At 42.4% G+C, this 24272-nt stretch overlaps 1 long non-coding RNA gene across 1 annotated transcript; it reads left to right on the top strand.

Moving 5' to 3' along the window:
• Nucleotides 1-551: 551 nt before the first annotated feature.
• Nucleotides 552-2883, top strand: LOC125524521. The gene is made up of 3 exons (XR_007290800.1): nucleotides 552-1002; nucleotides 1466-1756; nucleotides 2610-2883. It is a non-coding gene; the product is annotated as an uncharacterized LOC125524521 (long non-coding RNA).
• Nucleotides 2884-24272: the final 21389 nt, after the last annotated feature.

Here is a 24272-nt window from a genome sequence, read left to right as displayed (position 1 = left end):
GTGGTGGGCGATTTTGGATGGGTGCTGAGAACACATGTGGGGGTGTTACAAAGTGGTGTCGACGGGATGCTTGAGATGTGACCGACTGCCGACGATGTTGCAATGACAGTGATGCGAGAGGGTGACAGCCGGTTGCCACAACAACGACGATGGGCATGATGATGTTGCATTGACCAGTGAGTAGTGTCGCTACCTGATCCTATGACCCAGGAGGTAACAGATTGACTTTACATCGGCCAGTCGAGTCCACTAACAAAAGAAGACAGACAACCGTCGGGAGTATGGGACATCGCAGCCACCCCACTATTACCTTGGATTATAGTAGTTTGAAAAAAGGACAGGACCGAGAAAAAACCGGAACCGGTGACATTGGCAATTGGCTAATCTTCATGGACCGTTCCGGGCATGATTTTTTTTTGGGTAAAAAAGCGAGCAAACCGGTCCAAAAGCCCCAAAAACGAGCGAACCGGTCCAAAAGCCCAAAAACGAGCGAACCGGTCCAAAAGCCCATCGTCTGATTTATTTTCGTGTGGATAATCTAGGGGGTTTCCCCCGAATCGGTGGACACTTTCGCCCCCTTCCGCCGCCGCCCCTTCCACTATAGGGCGCCACCGCCCCTTCCGCCGCCGCCCTTGCACGGCACGGCGACGCCGCCCCGCGCCGCCAGGAGCCCAGGACGGACGCTCCGATGCCTCCTCGTGCGGCCGCGCCACCGCTGTGCTGCGTGCTGGTCAAGCGACCCCAGCCGTCCAGGGGACGCCATCGCCGCCGCCTGGTCTCCAGCGTCCAGCCATCCAGCCGCTGCAGGTCCAGCTACTCCAGCCCTCCCTCCGCTACACACTGCGGACCAGGAGTTCCAGCTAGCGGACCAGGACGACGGATGGTCGCCTTCCTCCGCTCCTGACCAGGACGACCGATGGTCGCCTTCCTCCGCTCCTGACCAGGACGACCGATGGTCGCCTTCCTCCGCTCCCGACCAGGACGCCAGGACCACCGACGCTGGTAATATGATCTCTTCCTTCTCCACTCTGATTACCAATTCTTCTATTCTATCCTAGCATTCATATGTGATACGTCAACTTGTGAAGTTTGTGAACTAGAACTACTAAACTGTGTTGCTTTTGCTGACCTGATGACAATAGTTGATAAAGAATTAGAGAGATTGGGGAAAAGAATTAGAGATTGGTATTTGGTAATTTATATTTCAGTTTTATTGTGTTGCTATTTGGTGTTCTGAGCTTATGAGGAAGACTTGTTTGAGACTATGAGAAAGACTTTTTTTTTACGAATGACTATGAGAAAGACTTACATTTGATTGAGTACTGATTCTGGTTTGCTATTTAGTGTTGGTGATGTGATGAAGTATATGGTGATACGGTGATTTATATCTCATTTTGTCCTTTTTGTGACAGAGAACTAGAGATTATTAGTGTATATGATGAGCGATGCTGCTCTTCTGCTGCAGGTACGTGAACAGGGGCGGCGTTGACAACACTGGCCTCCTCCAGCAGCAAATCTTCGCCCCGCTCCTGCTCCAAGCTCCTTTAGCGACCTCACCACCTCGCCTGCTGCCTGCTTCGTGCTCAGCTCGCCTACGAGATGTTCGATCAATTGACCAAACCGAGCCAAGCCAAGTCTGCCTCTCTTGCCTGGGCATGGACGACGGCCAGGTACTTCCCATCATCAAGTAGTCGAGTACCAGAAGCGACGCTGACAGAGAGGAAGAGGCTACATAAGGATTCTTGTGTCCCAAAAGGTATGTTCCTTTTTGCCTATTCATGTTCCATGCATTACCTGGCTTACGGTGTCCAGTCAACTCAGCTCACAGTGATCAATGATTGATCAATATTAACACGATTTGATTTTCAATTTAAAGCGGAACCTACTAGATTATTGGATGTTTGGATGGTCGATATATGTCACTCTCTGACTCTCAGTTCCTTCTATCTTTGCGTTTTTTTACTATAATGTGTATTGAGATATCAACTCTACAGTTTCTATCACGGCGAAGCAAAAGAACGTGGAATTAGTGATGGTGAAACTTTAAAATGCTTTGCATCATTAGGGTTGTTATTATTACGTCATCGCGTACATTTTTTTGCCATTCTATATTTCTAAAATATAATTATTTCCATGGTTGATGCGTATTTTGGATGTGTGTGTGCACTTGGTTCTTTTATAATCAAGGTAATTAGTAGGGCTAAATCATGAGATAAACCGAGCTGATGATGAAACATGTATATATATCATCATAAGACTATTTTTCTATTTGAAGAACTGCAAGGGAACAAATGAAATAAATGTGTATTTTTTCAAAAAACTACAGTTTTAGCAATCTTGGTGTACGATACTATTTTTTCCTAGAGATATATGTTGTTTTCCTGGTATGTTTGGTGTACGATACTATTTTTTCTGGCCCTCTTGTGTTTCTGTCTAGTTTGTGCAGTAAAGCGTATGTGTGCTGGATCATACATGTTATATGTACTTGACAAATATGAACTTAGCACCAACTAAGAAATCTCATGTTCTATCATAAAGCACTAAGTTGACAATATATTATAATTACAGTCCATATATGTATTGAAAATAACCTGACTCTTATTTTGCAGGAAATTTTTGCAAGTGAAGGTGAAGGATTGTTCTAAACTGGCAGATGAAGCTATGCGTTCTTATAGTGGACTTTTATATGTTTGCATAGTTTTTGCTCTTCAAACATGAAGCTTAGAAAATTTCAGAAAATTGTTACTAAGTTAAGCTTCATGTATGACAGATTGTCATTGGAGATAGATACACTTTATGTTAGATTTACCGTCTTGTAAACTAAACTTATGTTGTTCGAAATTGACGTTTCGATTAATTTGGGATTTTTGTTTCGTGTCAAAACCTGGACGTCTGATTCGATGGTTTCTTCTTTGTTGTTGTAAACCAGCCTTTGTGTGTGTGACTTCTGTGGCTTGCACTTACAGCTAGGTGCTAGGCGTTGTGCGTGTGTGATTTTTGTGCTTGCACTTACAGATGGCCCCTAGCCATCTTGCCACCCCGTCAACTAGGCGATGTACACTGCCTAACTACTGCTTGTTTGCTTACTGCTACGGACAATTCTTGTGTTGTGCTGGTTCCAGTGTGTGGGTGTTCTTCTGAAAAAAGGCTGTACTGGCTGGAGTGTGTCCGCCTTCTTCTGAAAAAAAATATTACTAGCACTGGAACAATGTTCTTTTTTCGGTTTCATGCTAGTACAATACTGGTCTACTAGACTGTTGTTTAGTGGTTGATTGATGCTATAGTTGTACGGCTCTACAATTCTTAAGCCTACTCTAAAAAATCGCATTGACAGTTGAACCGTTGAGGCTACCGGTTTAGGTTTTTATCGGCCGGACTGCTGGTTCAACTCGTTCACTACGCGCATGCTTTGATGCAATCTTATGAAGAAAAACTTGAGTTGAAAGTTTCTATCCCTAGAAAACTTTATGATGAGTGAAAACCAACTATTAAAATTAAAATTAAAGATCATGAATGCTATGCTTTGTGTGATTTGAGTGCTAGTGTTTCCACGATTCTAAAGACTTCGTATTATTTGTTAGGTTTTCGTGATTTAGATGATTGCTCTTTAAACTTGCATCTTGCGGATTCCACTATTAAGAAACCTATGGGAAGAATCAATGATGTTCTTATTGTTGCAAATAGGAACCATGTGCACGTAGATTTTATTGTTCTTGACGTAGATTGCAATCCTTCATGTCTTATTATTCTTGGTAGACCTTTCCTTAGAACGATTGGTGCAATTATTGATATGAAGGAAGAAAATATTAGATTCCAATTTTCATTAAGGAAAGGCATGGAACACTTTTCTAAAAAGAAAATTAAATTACCTTATGAATCTATTATGAGAGCCACTTATGGATTACCCACCAAAGATGGCAATACCTAGATCTATCCTTACTTTTTATGCCTAACTAGGGGCGTTAAACGATAGCGCTTGTTGGGAGGCAACCCAATTTTATTTTTATTCCTTGCTTTTTGCTCCTGTTTAGTAATAAATAATTTATCTAGCCTCTGTTTGAGTTATGTTTAATTAGTGTTTGTGTCGAGTAGAACCGTTGGGGAGACTTGGGGAAAGTCTTGTTAATCTTGCTGTAAAAAAAGAAACTTTAGCGCTCACGAGAACTACTGCCATTTTTATTTGAAAAGTGCTATTTAGTTAATTGTTTTTGCATATGATTAATAGATAAATTCCTCACGTCCAACAATTTATTTCAGAATTTTTGGGGTTCCAGATCTTGCGCTAGCTACAGATTACTACATACTGTTCTGTTTTTGACAGATTCTGTTTTTCGTATATTGTTTGCTTATTTTGATGAATCTATGGCTAGTAAAATAGTTTATAAACCATAGAGAAGTTGGAATACAGTAGGTTTAACACCAATATAAATAAATAATGAGTTTATTACAGTACCTTGAAGTGGTCTTTTATTTTCTTTCGCTAACGGAGCTCACAAGATTTTCTACTTTAAGTTTTGTGTTGTGAAGTTTTCAAGTTTTGGGTAAAGATTTGATGGACTATGGAACAAGGAGTGGTAAGAGCCTAAGTTTGGGGATGCCCATGGCACCCCCAAGATAATCTAAGGACACCTAAAAGCCAAAGCTTGGGGATGCCTCGAAAGGCATCCCCTTTTTTGTCTACTTCCGTCGGTAACTTTACTTGAGCTATATTTTTATTCACCACATGATATGTGTTTTGCTTGGAGCGTCTTGTATGATTTGAGTCTTTGCTTTTTAGTTTACCATAATCATCCTTGCTGTACACACCTTTTGAGAGAGACACACATGATTCAAAAATTATTAGAATACTCTATATTCTTCATTTATATCTTTTGAGTTATATAGTTTTTCTCTAGTACTTCACTTATATCTTTTAGAGCATGATGGTGGATTTGTTTTATAGAAACTATTGATCTCTCATGCTTCACTTAGATTATTTTGAGAGTATTAAATAGCATGGTAATTTGCTTAAATAATCCTAATATGCTAGGTATTCAAGATTAGTAAAAACTTTCTTATGAGTGTGTTGAATACTAAGAGAAGTTTGATGCTTGATGATTATTTTGAGACATGGAGGTAGTGATATTAAAGTTGTGCTAGTTGAGTAGTTGTGAAGTTGAGAAATACTTATGTTGAAGTTTGCAACTCCCGTAGCATGCACGTATGGTAAACGTTATGTAACAAATTTGAAACATGAGGTGTTCTTTTGATTGTCCTCCTTATGAGTGGCGGCCGGGGACGAGCGATGATCTTTTCCTACCAATCTATCCCCCCTAGGAGCATGCGCGTAGTGCTTGGTTTTTGATGACTTGTAGATTTTTGCAATAAGTATGTGAGTTCTTTATGACTAATTTTGAGTCCATGGATTATACGCACTCTCACCTTTCCATCATTGCTAGCCTCTTCGGTACCATGCATTGCCCTTTCTCACATTGAGAGTTGGTGCAAACTTCGCCGGTGCATCCAAACCCCGTGATATGATACGCTCTTTCACACATAAACCTCCCTATATCTTCCTCAAAACAGCCACCATACCTACCTATTATGACATTTCCATAGCCATTCCGAGATATATTAACATGCAACTTTCCACCATTCCATTTATCATGACACGTTCATCATTATCATATTGCTTTGCATGATCATGTAGTTGACATAGTATTTGTGGCAAAGCCACCATTCATAATCCTTTCATACATGTCACTCTTGGTTCATTGCATATCCCGGTACACCGCCGGAGGCATTCATGTAGAGTCATACTTTGTTCTAGTATCGAGTTGTAATCTTTGAGTTGTAAATAAATAGAAGTGTGATGATCATCATTAATAGAGCATTGTCCCCCGAAAAAGAGAAAGGCCAAATAAAAAAGGGAAAGGCCAAAAAAAGAAAAAAGAAAGGCCAAATAAAAAAGAAAAAGAAAGGCCAAATAAAAAATACAAAAGGGACAATGCTACTATCCTTTTTTTCCACTTGTGCTTCAAAGTAGCACCATGATCTTCATGGTAGAGAGTCTCCTATGTTGTCACTTTCATATACTAGTGGGAATTTTTCATTATAGAACTTGGCTTGTATATTCCAATAATGGGCCTCCTCAAGTGCCCTAGGTCTTCATGAGCAAGCAAGTTGGATGCACACCCACTTAGTTTCTTTTGTTGAGCTTTCATATATCTATAGCTCTAGTGCATCTGTTGCATGGCAATCCCTACTCCTTACATTGACATCAATCGATGGGCATCTCCATAGCTCATTGATTAGCCTCGTTGATGGGCATCATATTCTATTCCACCCATAGTGCTATATTCATGGCTCACGCTCATGTATTGCGTGAAGGTTTATAAAGTTTGAGATTACTAAAGTATGAAACAATTGCTTGGCTTGTCATCAGGGTTGTGCATGATGGGAGCATTATTGTGTGACGAAAATGGAGCATGACTAAACTATATGATTTTGTAAGGATGAACTTTCTTTGGCCATGTTATTTTGAGAGGACATAATTGCTTAGTTAGTATGCTTGAAGTATTATTATTTTTATGTCAATATTGAACTTTTATCTTGAATCTTTCGGATCTGAATATTCATACCACAATTAAGAAGAATTACATTGAAATTATGCCAAGTAGCATTCCACATAAAAAATTCTGTTTTTATCATTTACCTACTCGAGGACGAGCAGGAATTAAGCTTGGGGATGCTTGATACGTCTCCAACGTATCTATTATTTTTGATTGCTCCATGCTATATTATCTTCTGTTTTGGACATTATTGGGCTTTATTATCCACTTTTATATTATTTTTAGGACTAATCTATTAACTGGAGGCCTAGCCCAGAATTGTTGTTGTTTTTGCCTATTTTAGGGTTTCGAATAAAAGGAATATCAAAAGGAGTCCAAACGGAATGAAACCTTCGGGAACGTGATTTTTGGAACGAACAAGATCCAGAAGACTTGGACCCTACGTCAAGCAACCAACAGGGAGGCCACGAGGTAGGGGGGCGCGCCTACCCCCAGGCGCACCCTCCACCCTCGTGGGCCCCTTATTGCTCCACCGATGTACTTCTTCCTCCTATATATACCTACGTACCCCCAAACGATCAGAGACGGAGCGAAAACCCTAATTCCACCACCGTAACTTCTTGTATCCACGAGATCCCATCTTAGGGGCCTGTTCCGGAGCTCCGCTGGAGGGGGCATCGATCACGGAGGGCTTCTACATCAACACCATAGCCTCTCCGATGAAGTGTGAGTAGTTTACCTCAGACCTTCGGGTCCATAGTTATTAGCTAGATGGCTTCTTCTCTCTTTTTGGATATCAATACAAAGTTCTCCCCCTCTCTTGTGGAGATCTATTGATGTAATCTTCTTTTGCGGTGGGTTTGTTGAGACCAATGAATTGTGGGTTTATGATCAAGTTTATCTATGAACAATATTTGAATCTTCTCTGAATTCTTTTATGTATGATTGGTTATCTTTGCAAGTATCTTCGAATTATCAGTTTGGTTTGGCCTACTAGATTGATCTTTCTTGTAATGGGAGAAGTGCTTGGCTTTGGGTTCAATCTTGCAGTGTCCTTTCCCAGTGACAGTAGGGGCAGCAAGGCACGTATTGTATTGTTGCCATCGAGGATAACTAGATGGGATTTTCATCATATTACATGAGTTTATCCCTCTACATCATGTCATCTTAAGGTGTTACTCTGTTCTTATGAACTTAATACTCTAGATGCATGCTGGATAGCGGTCGATGTGTGGAGTAATAGTAGTAGATGCATGCAGAAGTCGGTCTACTTGTCTCGGACGTGATGCCTATATACATGATCATACCTATATATTCTCATAACTATGCTCAATTCTGTCAATTGCTCAACAATAATTTGTTCACCCATCGTAAAATACCTATGCTCTTGAGAGAAGCCACTAGTGAAACCTATGGCCCCTGGGTCCATCTTCATCATATTAAATCTTCCAATACTTTGCTTTTTACTTTGCTTTTATTTTACTTTGCATCTTTATCATGAAAATACCAAAAATATTATCTTATCATATCTATCAGATCTCACTCTCATAAGTGACCGTGTAGGGATTGACAACCCCTTATCGCATTGGTTGCGAGGATTTATTTGTTTTGTGTAGGTGCGAGGGACTGGCGCGTAGCCTCCTACTGGATTGATACCTTGGTTCTCAAAACCGAGGGAAATACTTACGCTACTTTGCGGCACCACCCTTTCCTCTTCAAGGGAAAACCAACGCAAGTGCTCAAGAGGTAGCAGAAGACCTCAAATTCTGAGGATGAGGATCATGTGGCTGTTGAGGAAGAAGTCAGCTCCAAGAAAAAGGTGCTGAAGAAAGAGTATGGCACAGTTGCATCAACTATGCCTGGATTGCACAAAAAGGCCCCTGCCAAGAGGGTGCCAACCTTAAAAGTTAGAGCCTCAACTGCTGAAACCTCCAAGCCATCTGGAGAGGCTGCTGGAGAAGGAAAGAAAAGAAAAGAAAGGGTCAAGAAGACCACTGCCAGAGTACTTGGTAGATCCTCCATTATGAGAGATTCAGAAGAAGAGGAGGAGGAAGAGGATGCTACACCAGCTCCTAAGGCTCAAAAGCTTATGGGAGATGCAATCAAGTCACGGGCTGCTCCATCTAAGCCCAAGTCTGTTCCCAAGGCTGCTGCTCAGAAACCCCCAAAACCCAAGAGGAACACCAGGAGTATACCTACTGAGAAGAACAAGGCCCCAGTGCCTGAAGCTGAAGAAGAAGATTATGATTCTCTTGTCTTGAGGAAGTTGAAGCCCAAAATTCATGACCACAATGATGCTCACCCAGTCGCTGAGGACATGCACATCAGGAAAGATGCAGGATTGAGGTTGTGTAGACAGTCTGATCCCTATGCTGTTAGGAGGAGGACTGCAGTTGACTACAGGTTCCATACAAAGGAACAACAAGATTTCTATGAGACCATTCTGCTTGACAAGAAACCCATAGTGTGTGACATGAAATGAGTGGATTGGGAGTTCATCCGGGAAAATGAAGATCACTTCCCTTGAGTGTATGACAGCTTTAAGGCTTGTGGAGTAGATGAATTCGTTGGACAAAAGTTCACCAAATGGAATGATGATTTGATCATGCAGTTCTACTCCACTGCCCACTTCTATCCAGATGGGAGGATAGTTTGGATGTCTGAGGGTACTAGGTACCAGTCCACAGTTGATGAATGGGCCAAGCTAATCAACGCCCCAAAGGAACATGAAGATGACTTGGATGTGTATGCCACCAAGAAGAAAGACCACAACTCAATGGCAAACATGTACAAGGAGATCCCTGATAAGGCTTTAGAAACTCATAAGTTTGGATCTATACACTATCTGTTGTCTGGTCTGCCTACCATTAACTGGATCTTAAGGCACACATTGCTACCCAAGTCAGGAGATCACAAGATGATCCAAGGACACTCCATCCACATGCTGCAAAATTTTTATGTCCCCCAGAAGTTCAAAGTTATGAGCTTGATTGTAGAAACGATCAAAAGGACTGCTGCTGATCAAAAGAGGAGTTGTGGATATGCTCCACACATTCAGGAGCTCATCAACTCTAAAATGGGCACATGGACTTACTTGCTGGACAAGGAGCATCTACCTCTATATCCTGAGTTTGAAGACAACACTATTGTGATGAATGAGGAAGAACCATCATCAGCTCAAGTCCAGGAGAAGAGAGCCAAGGAAAAGGCTAAGAAAGCTTCCCAGATGCCAAGTGTTGAAGAGGCATCTCGAGTCTTCCTGAAGAGCAAGCAAGATTAGTTAGGCTATCTGATTCAAGCTATACTAAGGATTGAGAAGGGCTTGGCCACCCTGACTCAGAATCAGGAGAGCCTGGAGAGGATTGTGGAAACAAAATTCTATGATCTTGATCTGAAGGTGACTGAGATTCAGACTGCAGTTGAGCAGCTTCAGGAGGAAGCAGAGGAGAGGAGAGGAAAAGCAACCACTGATGCTTTTAAGCGTGTGCCACGAGGTCCAAGGTCTGCTGCAGTGCCAGTTTCAGATGCTAGAGCTTCAGTGTCAACACCAGCAGCTACAGCTCCAGTGCCACCTTCAGCACCCACTCCATCAGCTCCAACTACTTCATCAGAAGCCTTCGTCCTTGGAGTTCTACCTACACCACCTACCGAAGACCAAGCCTGAGAGACGTATAACACTATGCATTTTCAAACTTTTTGGTAACTTGTTGCCAAAGGGGGAGAAATATGTATAGATCATAGGCTTCGAGAGAGTTTTTTATCTCTCTTGCTATTTTGGTTGAAGTACTTTATTGTGTGCTTGTGTGAGATACTTTATGTACTCGTGAGATACTTATATGATCATGTGGTTGATCATATGCTACCTTAATGTTTGGTTGAATGATGCTATCCTTTATATTCCATATATGATCATTCACTTGCTTGGTGATGAGTGCATGCTTTTAATTTCTATCATTTTGAGCGCTCCACCAAGATGTATGTGACATGGAAGAGTAACCCATGATCCTAATCGATTGTGCATTTGCATTCAAAATCAAATTTTAAATAATGCACAAATTTAGGGGGAGCTCTTGCTTATCACATACTTCTCAAAGCGACGATGTTTTTCAATCTTATAATCATTTGTCGAAGCTTTGATCTATATGTTGTCATCAATTACCAAAACGGGGAGATTGAAAGTGCAACTATCCCTGGGTGGTTTTGGTAATTCCTAACAACATATAGCTCATTGAGCTAATGCTACTTGAAGATAAATATTTCAGGAAAAGCTCAATGATTGGCATGGCATGGATTAGAAAGTGGACCCCTCAAAATGCTAAGGACAAAAGGATTGGCTCAAACTCAAAGCACAAGACTCTACATTTCATTTTTAGTGATCCAAGATCACATTGAGTCCATAGAAAAAGCCAATACTATTAAGAGGGGATGAGGTGTTGCTTAATGAGGTTCTTGCTCAAAGTGCTTAGTGATATGCTTCACAACCCTCAACCACTTTATCATATCCAAATATATCCCAAACCAAAAGTCAAACTCGGCCCCACCGATTTGATCTATCCGGCGCCACCGAGTTCACTTAACATAGCCACTGCCACAAACCCTAGTCTTTTCGGTCCCACCGATAGGGATCTCGGTCTGATCGAGATGGGATTGTAATCTTTCTGTTTCCCTTCGTAACGTTTCGGTCCAACCGAGATGAGTGATCGGTCCCACCGAGATTGCAATGCAAACTCTGTGTTTCCCTTTCGTGACGTTTTGGTCCTACCGAGAGAGCGAATCGGTCCCACCGAGATTGCCTGACCAACTCTCTGGTTAGTCTATTACCAAAATAGGTCTCACCGAGTTTGTGTAATCAGTCTCACCGAGATTATGTTATGCCCTAACCCTAATGATATCGGTCCCACCGAGTTGACATGTCGGTCCCACCAAAAACCCTAACGGTCACATTATGAACTAAATCGATCTGATCGAGTTGTATGATTCGGTCCCACCGAGTTTGGTGATTTATGTGTAACGGTTAGATTTTCTGTGGAGGCTATATATACCCCTCCACCCACTCTTCATTCGTGGAGAGAGCCATTAGAACATGCCTACACTTCCAACATACATTTTCTGAGAGTGAACCACCTACACTTGTGCTGAGGTCAAGATACTTCATTCCAACCACATAAATCTTAGGCTATGTTCGATAGCAAAGATTATAAAAACTAAAGTATCGAAAAACTACAGTAATATAGTCGGTAGGTACCCAATGCTACAGTTTTGACATAACAGAGTATTTTTGAAGTATTTAGAATACAGTGGATGTGTTTGACAAGAGTGCATGCATCGACGTAATATTAACTAGCTAGCCGTTTGAACCAGTTGCAGATGATGCGTTGCTAGTTACAAACTGATGAAGGGCGCACAGAGCACCGGCGTGCACAAACTTGTACAACCATGCACTAACTGAACCGAACGGCCAAGCTAAATGCAATGCACAAGCTCTTAGTGTACATTTACCAAAGTACACCGACAACACCGCGTCACACCTCGCGGCGGAGCTGCGTGTTGACGGGAGTGGCTGCGGCTTGGTTTTCTTTCGCGTCTTGGAGCACCAGGAGCTAACGCTCGGCAAGACAGCAGTGCCGCCAGCGCACCACACAGCGAAGCGCTGGTGAACTGAACGACTTGGCCTTCATCTGCATCGCCGTCGAGGTAGTTGCGCCGTTGAAAGATACAAGTCTAGCAGCCTACTCCTTCCCATCGACTACGGTACTCTATTCTGTACGCACCACATTGTACTGCCTATCCTTGATTTGTTCATGGCGCCCGGTCAAGACGAGCTCCACGGACAACAGGGCATCCACGGCGGCTTGGGAGCGATCGAAGATAACGATGGGCTTGTTCTTTTCACGTGCTCTGTTTTTAAAAAAGAGGTCTGGAGTTCTTTTTTTTACGCAGAGAAAATACCGCAGTATTGGAAAAACTGTAGTATTAATACCACATTTTTGAGTGGTTGTTAAACAACTCAAAGTAATTAAAACCATGATAATCCTAAAAACTGTAGTATTTTTAAAATACTTAGAAAATATTGAGCTATCAAACAGGGCCTTATTGGTTATAATCCACTATGGAATCACAAACTATGGCTAGCCTAGTTGGTAGGGCTGTTGGACGTGCGGTGCCTGAAGGTCAATTGTTCAATTCCTAGTTTACACATGATTTTCTTGTTATTTTATTACTAGCTTTTTGCTAAAGACTGGCGCACCTAAAAAAATTGAACGAGGCCTCAATTCCGGGTTTTAGTCGGACCAGCGGTCTAGTATGGTTTTTAAAACCATGTTCAAAAGTGAAATTGTTTGTTGTCGGTCTTCCACTCCTTCGTGAGTACCAGCGTTAAATTGTTAATTTTACATGATCATTTTCAAATGTACATTTGCATTGATGGTCATCAAGTCATCCAAAAAACCGCGTAAAAGTATGGTTAATATGATATTTACTGCAACCATATCGAAATAGTTCTGTACAAGTATTTAGTACCAAACTGTATTGTTTTTGTACCATATTGCCTAAAGAATGAAAACTTTATTTACCTATATAAAACGTATTTATATAAAAAACATTTTGGCACGTGGGCTCTATGTGTGAAGGTATTCGTGATCTCTGTATATAGTTGATTTTAGTATTTCTATTTCCCCATATAATATAACTTGTAACACTATGATCAACTCATGATTATGTGTTACTAATCGTAAAGTTCGTAACATATACCACCAACACATACTTATATGTTACTATGTGAAAACATATGTAACACAATGATACTAATGAAGGAAATATGCCCTAGAGGCAATAATAATGTTATTATTTTATTTCCTTATATCATGATAAATGTTTATTATTCATGCTAGAATTGTATTATCCGGAAACATAATACTTGTGTGAATACATAGACAAACCAAACGTCACTAGTATGCCTCTACTTGACTAGCTCGTTAATCGAAGATGGTTATGTTTCCTAACCATAGACATGTATTGTCATTTGATTAATGGGATCACATCATTAGGAGAATGATGTGATTGACATGACCCATTCCATTAGCTTAGCACCCGATCGTTTAGTATATTGCTATTGCTTTCTTCATGACTTATACATGTTCCTATGACTATGAGATTATGCAACTCCCGTTTACCGGAGGAACACTTTGTGTGCTACCAAACGTCACAACGTAACTGGGTGATTATAAAGGAGCTCTACAGGTGTCTCCAAAGGTGAATGTTGGGTTGGTGTATTTCGAGATTAGGATTTGTCACTCTGATTGTCGGAGAGGTATCTCTGGGCCCTCTCGGTAATGCACATCACATAAGCCTTGCAAGCATTATAACTAATGAGTTAGTTGCAAGATGATGTATAACGAAACGAGTAAAGAGACTTGCCGGTAACGAGATTGAACTAGGTATGGAGATACCGACGATCGAATCTCGGGCAAGTAACATACCGATGACAAAGGGAACAACGTATGTTGTTATGCGGTCTGACCGATAAAGATCTTCGTAGAATATGTAGGAGCCAATATGAGCATCCAGGTTCCGCTATTGGTTATTGACCAGAGACGTGTCTCGGTCATGTCTACATTGTTCTCGAACCCGTAGGGTCCGCACGCTTAAGGTTTTGATGACAGTTATATTATGAGTTTATGAGTTTTGATGTACCGAAGTTAGTTCGGAGTCCCGGATGTGATCACGGACATGACGAGGAGTCTCGAAATGGTCGAGACATAAAGATTGATATATTGGACGGCTATATTCGGACACCGGAAGTGTTCCGGGTGATTTCGGAGAAAACCGGAGAGCCGGAGGGTTACCGGAACCCCCCGGGAGAAGTAATGGGCCATATGGGCCTTAGTGGAGAGAGAGAGGGGTAGCCAAAGGTGGGCCGTGTGCCTCCTCCCCCCTGGTCCGAATTGGACTAGGAGAGGGGGGCGGCGCCCCCCTTTCCTTCTCCCTCCCCACTTCTTTCCCCCTCCTAGTAGGAGTCCTACTCCTACTAGGAGGAGGACTCCTCCTTGGCGCGCCATAGGGGCCGGCCGACCTCCTCCCCTTGATCCTTTATATACGGGGGCAGGGGGCACCCCTAGACACACAAGTTGATCCACGTGATCATATTCTTAGCCGTGTGCGGTGCCCCCTTCCACCATAATCCTTGATAATATTGTAGCGGTGCTTAGGCGAAGCCCTGCGACGGTAGTACATCAAGATCGTCACCACGCCGTCGTGCTGACAGAACTCTTCCCCGACACTTTGCTGGATCGGAGTCCGGGGATCGTCATCGAGCTGAACGTGTGCTAAAACTCGGAGGTGCCGTAGTTTCGGTGCTTGATCGGTCGGGCCGTGAAGACGTATGACTACATCAACCGCTTTGTGCTAACGCTTCCGCTGTCGGTCTACAACGGTACGTAGATCACACTCTCCCCTCTCGTTGCTATGCATCACCATGATCTTGCGTGTGCGTAGGAAATTTTTTGAAATTACTACGTTCCCTAACAGTGGTATCCGAGCCTAGGTTTTATGTGTTGATGTTATATGCACGAGTAGAACACAAGTGAGTTGTGGGCGATATAAGTCATACTGCTTACCAGCATGTCATACTTTGGTTCGGCGGTATTGTTGGACGAAGCGGCCCAGACCGACATTACACGTACGCTTACGCGAGACCGGTTCTCCCGACATGCTTTGCACAAAGGTGGCTAGCGGGTGACAGTTTCTCCAACTTTAGTTGAACCGAGTGTGGCTACGCCCGGTCCTTGCGAAGGTTAAAACAACACCAACTTGACAAACTATCATTGTGGTTTTGATGCGTAGGTAAGATTGGTTCTTGCTTAAGCCCGTAGCAGCCACGTAAAACTTGCAACAACAAAGTAGAGGATGTCTAACTTGTTTTTGCAGGGCATGTTGTGATATGATATGGTCAAGACATGATGCTAAATTTTATTGTATGAGATGATCATGTTTTGTAATCAAGTTATCGGCAACTGGCAGGAGCCATATGGTTGTCGCTTTATTGTATGCAATGCAATTGCGCTGTAATGCTTTACTTTATCACTAAGCGGTAGCGATAGTCGTGGAAGCATAAGATTGGCGAGACGACAACGATGCTACGATGGTGATCAAGGTGTCGCGCCGGTGACAATGGTGATCACGACGGTGCTTCGAAGATGGAGATCACAAGCACAAGATGATGATGGCCATATCATATCACTTATATTGATTGCATGTGATGTTTATCTTTTATGCATCTTATCTTGCTTTGATTGACGGTAGCATTTTAAGATGATCTCTCACTAATTATCAAGAAGTGTTCTCCCTGAGTATGCACCGTTGCGAAAGTTCTTCATGCTGAGACACCACGTGATGATCGGGTGTGATAGGCTCTACGTTCAAATACAACGGGTGCAAAATAGTTGCACACGCAGAATACTCAGGTGATACTTGACGAGCCAAGCATATACAGATATGGCCTCGGAACACAGAGACCGAAAGGTCGAGCGTGAATCATATAGTAGATATGATCAACATAGCGATGTTCACCAATGAAACTACTCCATCTCACGTGATGATCGGACATGGTTTAGTTGATTTGGATCACGTAATCACTTAGAGGATTAGAGGGATGTCTATCTAAGTGGGAGTTCCTTAGTAATATGATTAATTGAACCTAAATTTATCATGAACTTAGTACCTGATAGTATCTTGCTTGTTTATGTTTGATTGTAGATAGATGGCCTGTGCTGTTGTTCCGTTGAATTTTAATGCGTTCCTTGAGAAAGCAAAGTTGAAAGATGATGGTAGCAATTACACGGACTGGGTCCGTAACTTGAGGATTATCCTCATTGCTGCACAGAAGAATTACGTCCTGGAAGCACCGCTGGGTGCCAGGCCTGCTGCTGGAGCAACACCAGATGTTATGAACGTCTGGCAGAGCAAAGCTGATGACTACTCGATAGTTCAGTGTGCCTTGCTTTATGGCTTAGAATCGGGACTTCAACGACGTTTTGAACGTCATGGAGCATATGAGATGTTCCAGGAGTTGAAGTTAATATTTCAAGCAAATGCCCGGATTGAGAGATATGAAGTCTCCAATAAGTTCTATAGCTGCAAGATGGAGGAGAACAGTTCTGTCAGTGAGCATATACTCAAAATGTCTGGGTATAATAATCACTTGATTCAATTGGGAGTTAATCTTCCAGATGATTGCGTCATTGACAGAATTCTCCAATCACTGCCACCAAGCTACAAGAGCTTCGTGATGAACTATAATATGCAAGGGATGAATAAAACTATTCCCGAGCTCTTCGCAATGCTGAAAGCTGCGGAGGTAGAAATCAAGAAGGAGCATCAAGTGTTGATGGTCAACAAGACCACTAGTTTCAAGAAAAAGGGCAAAGGGAAGAAGAAGGGGAACTTCAAAAAGAACAGCAAGCAAGTTGCTACTCAAGAGAAGAAACCCAAACCTGGACCTAAGCCTGAAACTGAGTGCTTCTACTGCAAGCAGACTGGTCACCGGAAGCGAAACTACCCCAAGTATTTGGCGGATAAGAAGGATGGCAAGGTGAACAAAGGTATATGTGATATACATGTTATTGATGTGTACCTTACTAATGCTCGTAGTAGCACCTGGGTATTTGATACTGGTTCTGTTGCTAATATTTGCAACTCGAAACAGGGACTACGGATTAAGCAAAGATTGGCTAAGGACGAGGTGACGATGCGCGTGGGAAATGGTTCCAAAGTCGATGTGATCGCAGTCGGCACGCTACCTCTACATCTACCTTCGGGATTAGTATTAGACCTAAATAATTGTTATTTAGTGCCAGCGTTAAGCATGAACATTATATCTGGATCTTGTTTGATGCGAGATGGTTATTCATTTAAATCAGAGAATAATGGTTGTTCTATTTATATGAGTAATATCTTTTATGGTCATGCACCCTTAAAGAGTGGTCTATTCTTATTAAATCTCGATAGTAGTGACACACATATTCATAATGTTGAAGCCAAAAGATGTAGAGTTGATAATGATAGTGCAACTTATTTGTGGCACTGCCGTTTGGGTCATATCGGTGTAAAGCACATGAAGAAACTCCATACTGATGGGCTTTTGGAACCACTTGATTATGAATCACTTGGTACTTGCGAACCGTGCCTTATGGGTAAGATGACAAAAACACCGTTCTCCGGTACTATGGAGAGAGCAACAGATTTGTTGGAAATCATACATACAGATGTATGTGGTCCAATGAATGTTGAGGCTCATGGCGGATATCATTATTTTCTCACCTTCATAGATGACTTAAGCAGATATGGGTATATCTACTTAATGAAACATAAGTCTGAAACATTTGAAAAGTTCAAAGAATTTCAGAGTGAAGTTGAAAATCATCGTAACAAGAAAATAAAATTCCTACGATCTGATCGTGGAGGAGAATATTTGAGTTACGAGTTTGGTGTACATTTGAAACAATGTGGAATAGTTTCGCAACTCACACCACCCGGAACACCACAACGTAATGGTGTGTCCGAACGTCATAATCGTACTTTACTAGATATGGTGCGATCTATGATGTCTCTTACTGATTTACCGCTATCGTTTTGGGGATATGCTCTAGAGACGGCCACATTCATGTTAAATAGGGCACCATCAAAATCCGTTGAGACGACACCTTATGAACTGTGGTTTGGCAAGAAATCAAAGTTGTCATTTCTGAAAGTTTGGGGCTGCGATGCTTATGTGAAAAAGCTTCAACCTGATAAGCTCGAACCCAAATCGGAGAAATGTGTCTTCATAGGATATCCAAAGGAAACTATTGGATACACCTTCTATCACAGATCCGAAGGCAAGACTTTTGTTGCTAAATTCGGAAACTTTCTAGAGAAGGAGTTTCTCTCGAAAGAAGTGAGTGGGAGGAAAGTAGAACTTGACGAGGTAACTGTACCTGTTCCCCTATTGGAAAGTAGTACATCACAGAAACCAGTTTCTGTGACACCTACACCGATTAGTGAGGAAGCTAATGATAATGATCATGAAACTTCAGAACAAGATACTACTGAACCCCGTAGATCAACCAGAGTAAGATCCGCGCCAGAGTGGTACAGTAATCCTGTTCTGGAAGTCATGCTACTAGATCATGATGAACCTACGAACTATGAAGAAGCGATGGTGAGCCCAAATTCTGCAAAATGGCTTGAAGACATGAAATCTGAGATGGGATCCATGTATGAGAACAAAGTATGGACTTTGGTTGACTTGCCCAATGATCGGCAAGAAATTGAGAATAAATGGATCTTCAAGAAGAAGACTGACGCTGACGGTAATGTTACTGTCTACAAAGCTTGACTTGTCACAAAAGGTTTTCGGCAAGTTCAAGGGATTGACTACGATGAGACCTTCTCACCCGTAGCGATGCTTAAGTCTATCCGAATCATGTTAGAAATTGCCGCATTTTATGATTATGAAATTTGGCAAATGGATGTCAAAACTGCATTCCTGAATGGATTTTTGCAAGAAGAGTTGTATATGATGCAGCTGAAAGGTTTTGTCGATCCAAAGGGAGCTAACAAAGTGTGCAAGCTCCAGCGATCCATTTATGGACTGGTGCAAGCCTCTTGGAGTTGGAATAAACGCTTTGATAGTGTGATCAAAGCATTTGGTTTTATACAGACTTTTGGAGAAGCCTGTATTTACAAGAAAGTGAGTGGGAGCTCTGTAGCATTTCTGATATTATATGTAGATGACATATTACTAATCGGAAATGATATAGAATTTCTGGATAGCATAAAGGGATACTTGAATAAGAGTTTTTCAATGAAAGACCTCGGTGAAGCTGCTCACATATTGGGCATTAAGATCTATAGAGACAGATCAAGACGCTTAATTGGACTTTCACAAAGCACATACCTTGACAAAGTTTTGAAAAAGTTCAAAATGGATCAAGCAAAGAAAGGATTCTTGCCTGTGTTACAAGGTGTGAAATTGAGTAAGACTCAAAGTCCGACCAATGCAGAAGATAGAGAGAAAATGAAAGATGTTCCCTATGCTTCAGCCATAGGCTCTATCATGTATGCAATGCTGTGTACCAGACCTGATGTGTGTCTTGCTATAAGTCTAGCAGGGAGGTACCAAAGTAATCCAGGAGTGGATCACTGGACAGCGGTCAAGAACATCCTGAAATACCTGAAAAGGACTAAGCATATGTTTCTCATATATGGAGGTGACAAAGAGCTCATCGTAAATGGTTACGTTGATGCAAGCTTTGACACTGATCCGGACGATTCTAAATCGCAAACCGGATACGTGTTTACATTAAATGGTGGAGCTGTTAGTTGGTGCAGTTCTAAACAAAGCGTTGTGGCGGGATCTACATGTGAAGCGGAGTACATAGCTGCTTCGGAAGCAGCAAACGAAGGAGTCTAGATGAAGGAGTTCATATCCGATCTAGGTGTCATACCTAGTGCATCGGGTCCAATGAAAATCTTTTGTGACAATACTGGTGCAATTGCCTTGGCAAAGGAATCCAGATTTCACAAGAGAACCAAGCACATCAAGAGATGCTTCAGTTCCATCCGGGATCTAGTCCAGGTGGGAGACATAGAGATTTGCAAGATACATACGGATCTGAATGTAGCAGACCCGTTGACTAAGCCTCTTCCACGAGCAAAACATGATCAACACCAAAGCTCCATGGGTGTTAGAATCATTACTATGTAATCTAGATTATTGACTATAGTGCAAGTGGGAGACTGAAGGAAATATGCCCTAGAGGCAATAATAATGTTATTATTTTATTTCCTTATATCATGATAAATGTTTATTATTCATGCTAGAATTGTATTATCCGGAAACATAATACTTGTGTGAATACATAGACAAACCAAACGTCACTAGTATGCCTCTACTTGACTAGCTCGTTAATCGAAGATGGTTATGTTTCCTAACCATAGGCATGTGTTGTCATTTGATTAATGGGATCACATCATTAGGAGAATGATGTGATTGACATGACCCATTCCATTAGCTTAGCACCCGATCGTTTATTATGTTGCTATTGCTTTCTTCATGACTTATACATGTTCCTATGACTATGAGATTATGCAACTCCCATTTACCGGAGGAACACTTTGTGTGCTACCAAACGTCACAACGTAACGGGGTGATTATAAAGGAGCTCTACAGGTGTCTCCAAAGGTGAATGTTGGGTTGGCGTATTTCGAGATTAGGATTTGTCACTCCGATTGTCGGAGAGGTATCTCTGGGCCCTCTCGGTAGTGCACATCACATAAGCCTTGCAAGCATTACAACTAATGAGTTAGTTGCAAGATGATGTATTACGAAACGAGTAAAGAGACTTGCCGGTAACGAGATTGAACTAGGTATTGAGATACCGACGATCGAATCTCGGGCAAGTAACATACCAATGACAAAGGGAATAACGTATGTTGTTATGCGGTCTGACCGATAAAGATCTTCGTAGAATATGTAGGAGCCAATATGAGCATCCAGGTTCCGCTATTGGTTATTGACCGGAGACGTGTCTCGGTCATGTCTACATTGTTCTCGAACCCGTAGGGTCCGCACGCTTAAGGTTTCGATGACAGTTATATTATGAGTTTATGAGTTTTGATGTACCGAAGTTAGTTTGGAGTCCCGGATGTGATCACGGACATGATGAGGAGTCTCGAAATGGTCGAGACATAAAGATTGATATATTGGACGGCTATATTCAGACACCGGAAGTGTTCCGGGTGATTTCGGAGAAAACCGGAGAGCCGGAGGGTTACCGGAACCCCCCAAGGAGAAGTAATGGGCCATATGGGCCTTAGTGGAGAGAGAGGGGCAGCCAAAGGTGGGCCGCGCGCCTCCTCCCCCCTGGTCCGAATTGGACTAGGAGAGGGGGCGGCGCCACCCTTTCCTTCTCCCTCCCCACTTCTTTCCCCCTCCTAGTAGGAGTCCTACTCCGGACTCCTACTAGGAGGAGGACTCCTCCTTGGCGCGCCATAGGGGCCGGCCGGCCTCCTCCCCTTGATCCTTTATATACGGGGGCAGGGGGCACCCCTAGAAACACAAGTTGATCCACGTGATCATATTCTTAGCCATGTGCGGTGCCCCCTTCCACCATAATCCTCGATAATATTGTAGCGGTGCTTAGGCGAAGCCCTGCGACGGTAGTACATCAAGATCGTCACCACGCCATCGTGCTGACGGAACTCTTCCCCGACACTTTGCTAGATCAGAGTCCGGGGATCGTCATCGAGCTGAACGTGTGCTAAAACTTGGAGGTGCCGTAGTTTCGGTGCTTGATCGGTCGGGCCGTGAAGACGTACGACTACATCAACCGCATTGTGCTGACGCTTCCGCTGTCGGTCTACAAGGGTACGTAGATCACACTCTCCCCTCTCGTTGCTATGCATCACCATGATCTTGCGTGTGCGTAGGAAATTTTTTGAAATTACTACGTTCCCTAACAACTAACACATATTTATATGTTACTGTTAAATACCCCTGTACCACATTTTGGGGCCTTATATAGGCCCAGTTCTTTTGGTCGTTTCTCCCAGAATCTTGAGAATCGACCATCCACCCAGCTTCTCCCAGAATCTTGAACCCATATCTTTTTTACAATCCTAGCTAGTTAGGATGTAAACAGCTAGGATTGTCAAAAAAATATGAGTTCAAGATTCTGAGAGAAGCTGGGTGGAGGGTCGATTATCCAGATTTTGGGAGAATCGGCCAAAAGAACTGGGCCATAGTATGTGTTACTATCTTCCATCCAACACAAAATGAGATGTTACTGGAAATTACCTTGTCACACATTTTTGTATGTGTTACATGATTGTGTTACTTAAAGTCTGTTTTGTTGTAGTGCCATTGGGCCGTTTGCAGCCCATGTTATCTTTCGGCCTTCTCAGGGCCCATCTATTCTTGGGCTCATTTCCAGCATTCGGTTACTTACGGCTCGTTACTGCCATTTTCTGCTTATGGGCCAAATTCAGCCCGTGGTTACAGTCGGCCTGTTTGTGGCCCGTTAATACGCTGGGCTTTTTTCATAGCGTCATCAAATATGGCCTATTAACGACCGCCCGTTATGGTCGGCCCATGAACGGACGACTCCAACTCTAGCCCATTTACGGCCATAGTGCGATCTGTTTTTGGCCCATGTTTGGCCAATCGATCATACGACCCGTATAAGGCCCATTGATGATACGTCCCGTAGAAGGCCCATTGTTTCTACGTCCCGTAGAAGGCCCATTGTTTCTATGGCCCGTAGAAGGCCCATTGTTTCTACGGACCGTAGGAGGCCCAGTGTCACTACAGTAAATATAGGTTTAGACCTGCTAATGGCCCAAGATGATTATAGGCCCACGTTTTGGCCCATATGAGTAACGGGCCGGCCTGAAGACCTAGAACACTGAGATCCACTGAACCTTCCGGCCTAAATTACAACATACCGACCAAAGAATAAACCTATACTATACAATAAAGAAATTACGACATATTACATCCACTGGGAATCAAAGTTCTCTACCGGTGATAATAAAGCACAACATGACCGCAGATTACATACATTGGGCATCAAAGGTCGCCACCAGTGCATATAAACACGCCGGCAAAAGAATATACAAAATTGAGAGCACTTCAGAAGGCAATAGACCTGGCAAGGTCAGGCCCCGCAAGCAGCCGAACAAGCTGATGAGACTTCAGTTGTGTCAACGATAGATGCTTCATCCCTAGCTGTATGGCACCATAGTGCGCAAGGCAGTCCCCTGACATCTTCATTACATCTTTGACTTCAAGTCGGAGCTGAGCTGAAGCAAGCCTTTCCACTTTAAGTTGAGACTGAAGAAGTCGAACTGATTGAGGCTGTGACTGCATAAAGGTTGTCTCACACCTGGTGGTGAGTAGCTTCAAGTCACTGTCTTCATCAAGACAGGACCTTGGGGGTCATCTCGCTGTCCTCAAGATGGTTTGGCTCACTATCTTTCCTAAAGTTCTGCCTGGCATAAGAGATATGACTCTGAAAGAGAAACAAGGAGACACGTAACAGGTTTCACAATTATATAAGCAAATAAATGGATCTGTTCTGCATAAGGAACATGTTTTTTACAACTACAATTTAAAACTGGTAGTTGTTGCAAACATCCAATCAGATATAAATAGCAGTGGAGGAAATGATGCCTATCCAAATCTATACTAGAACAAAGTTTGAAGGCTTGAGAGGGATGAACTTTCATTACATGTTAACACGGGCTGGACAAAGCCCTTCTCCATGTTGATGGAAGGATAATTCAATAAATTCCCCAAAGAAAAGTATTTATAAGCGTTGCCATTATTCTACATTTTGCAAAGAGTAAATATAGATCAAATAATATTGGAAGAAATAGAGGATAATGAAGCTCGGGTGCAGACTGGTGATACATAATCAAATATCAATTAATCAAGTATAGTGTTACAAGGCAAAAGGTACTGACAAGAGGAATGCAGACATCAACGTGTGTAGTGGCATTGGCTTTATTCAACATTTTGGTAAGAGTAAATGTAGATATGATAATTTGGAGAAAGCGGAGGGCAGGGCAGATAAGATGCAGAGTAATGCTAGACAATCAACTATCTCGCTATGCATGTACAATAATACCACCACTGTCCGTTATTACTTGTCGCTCAAATGAATGTATCTAGCACTATTAAGT

This window comes from Triticum urartu, chromosome 7, assembly GCF_003073215.2.
Source record: "Triticum urartu cultivar G1812 chromosome 7, Tu2.1, whole genome shotgun sequence".
Lineage (NCBI taxonomy): Eukaryota > Viridiplantae > Streptophyta > Magnoliopsida > Poales > Poaceae > Triticum > Triticum urartu.
This window is presented reverse-complemented; position numbering and strand designations above follow the sequence as displayed.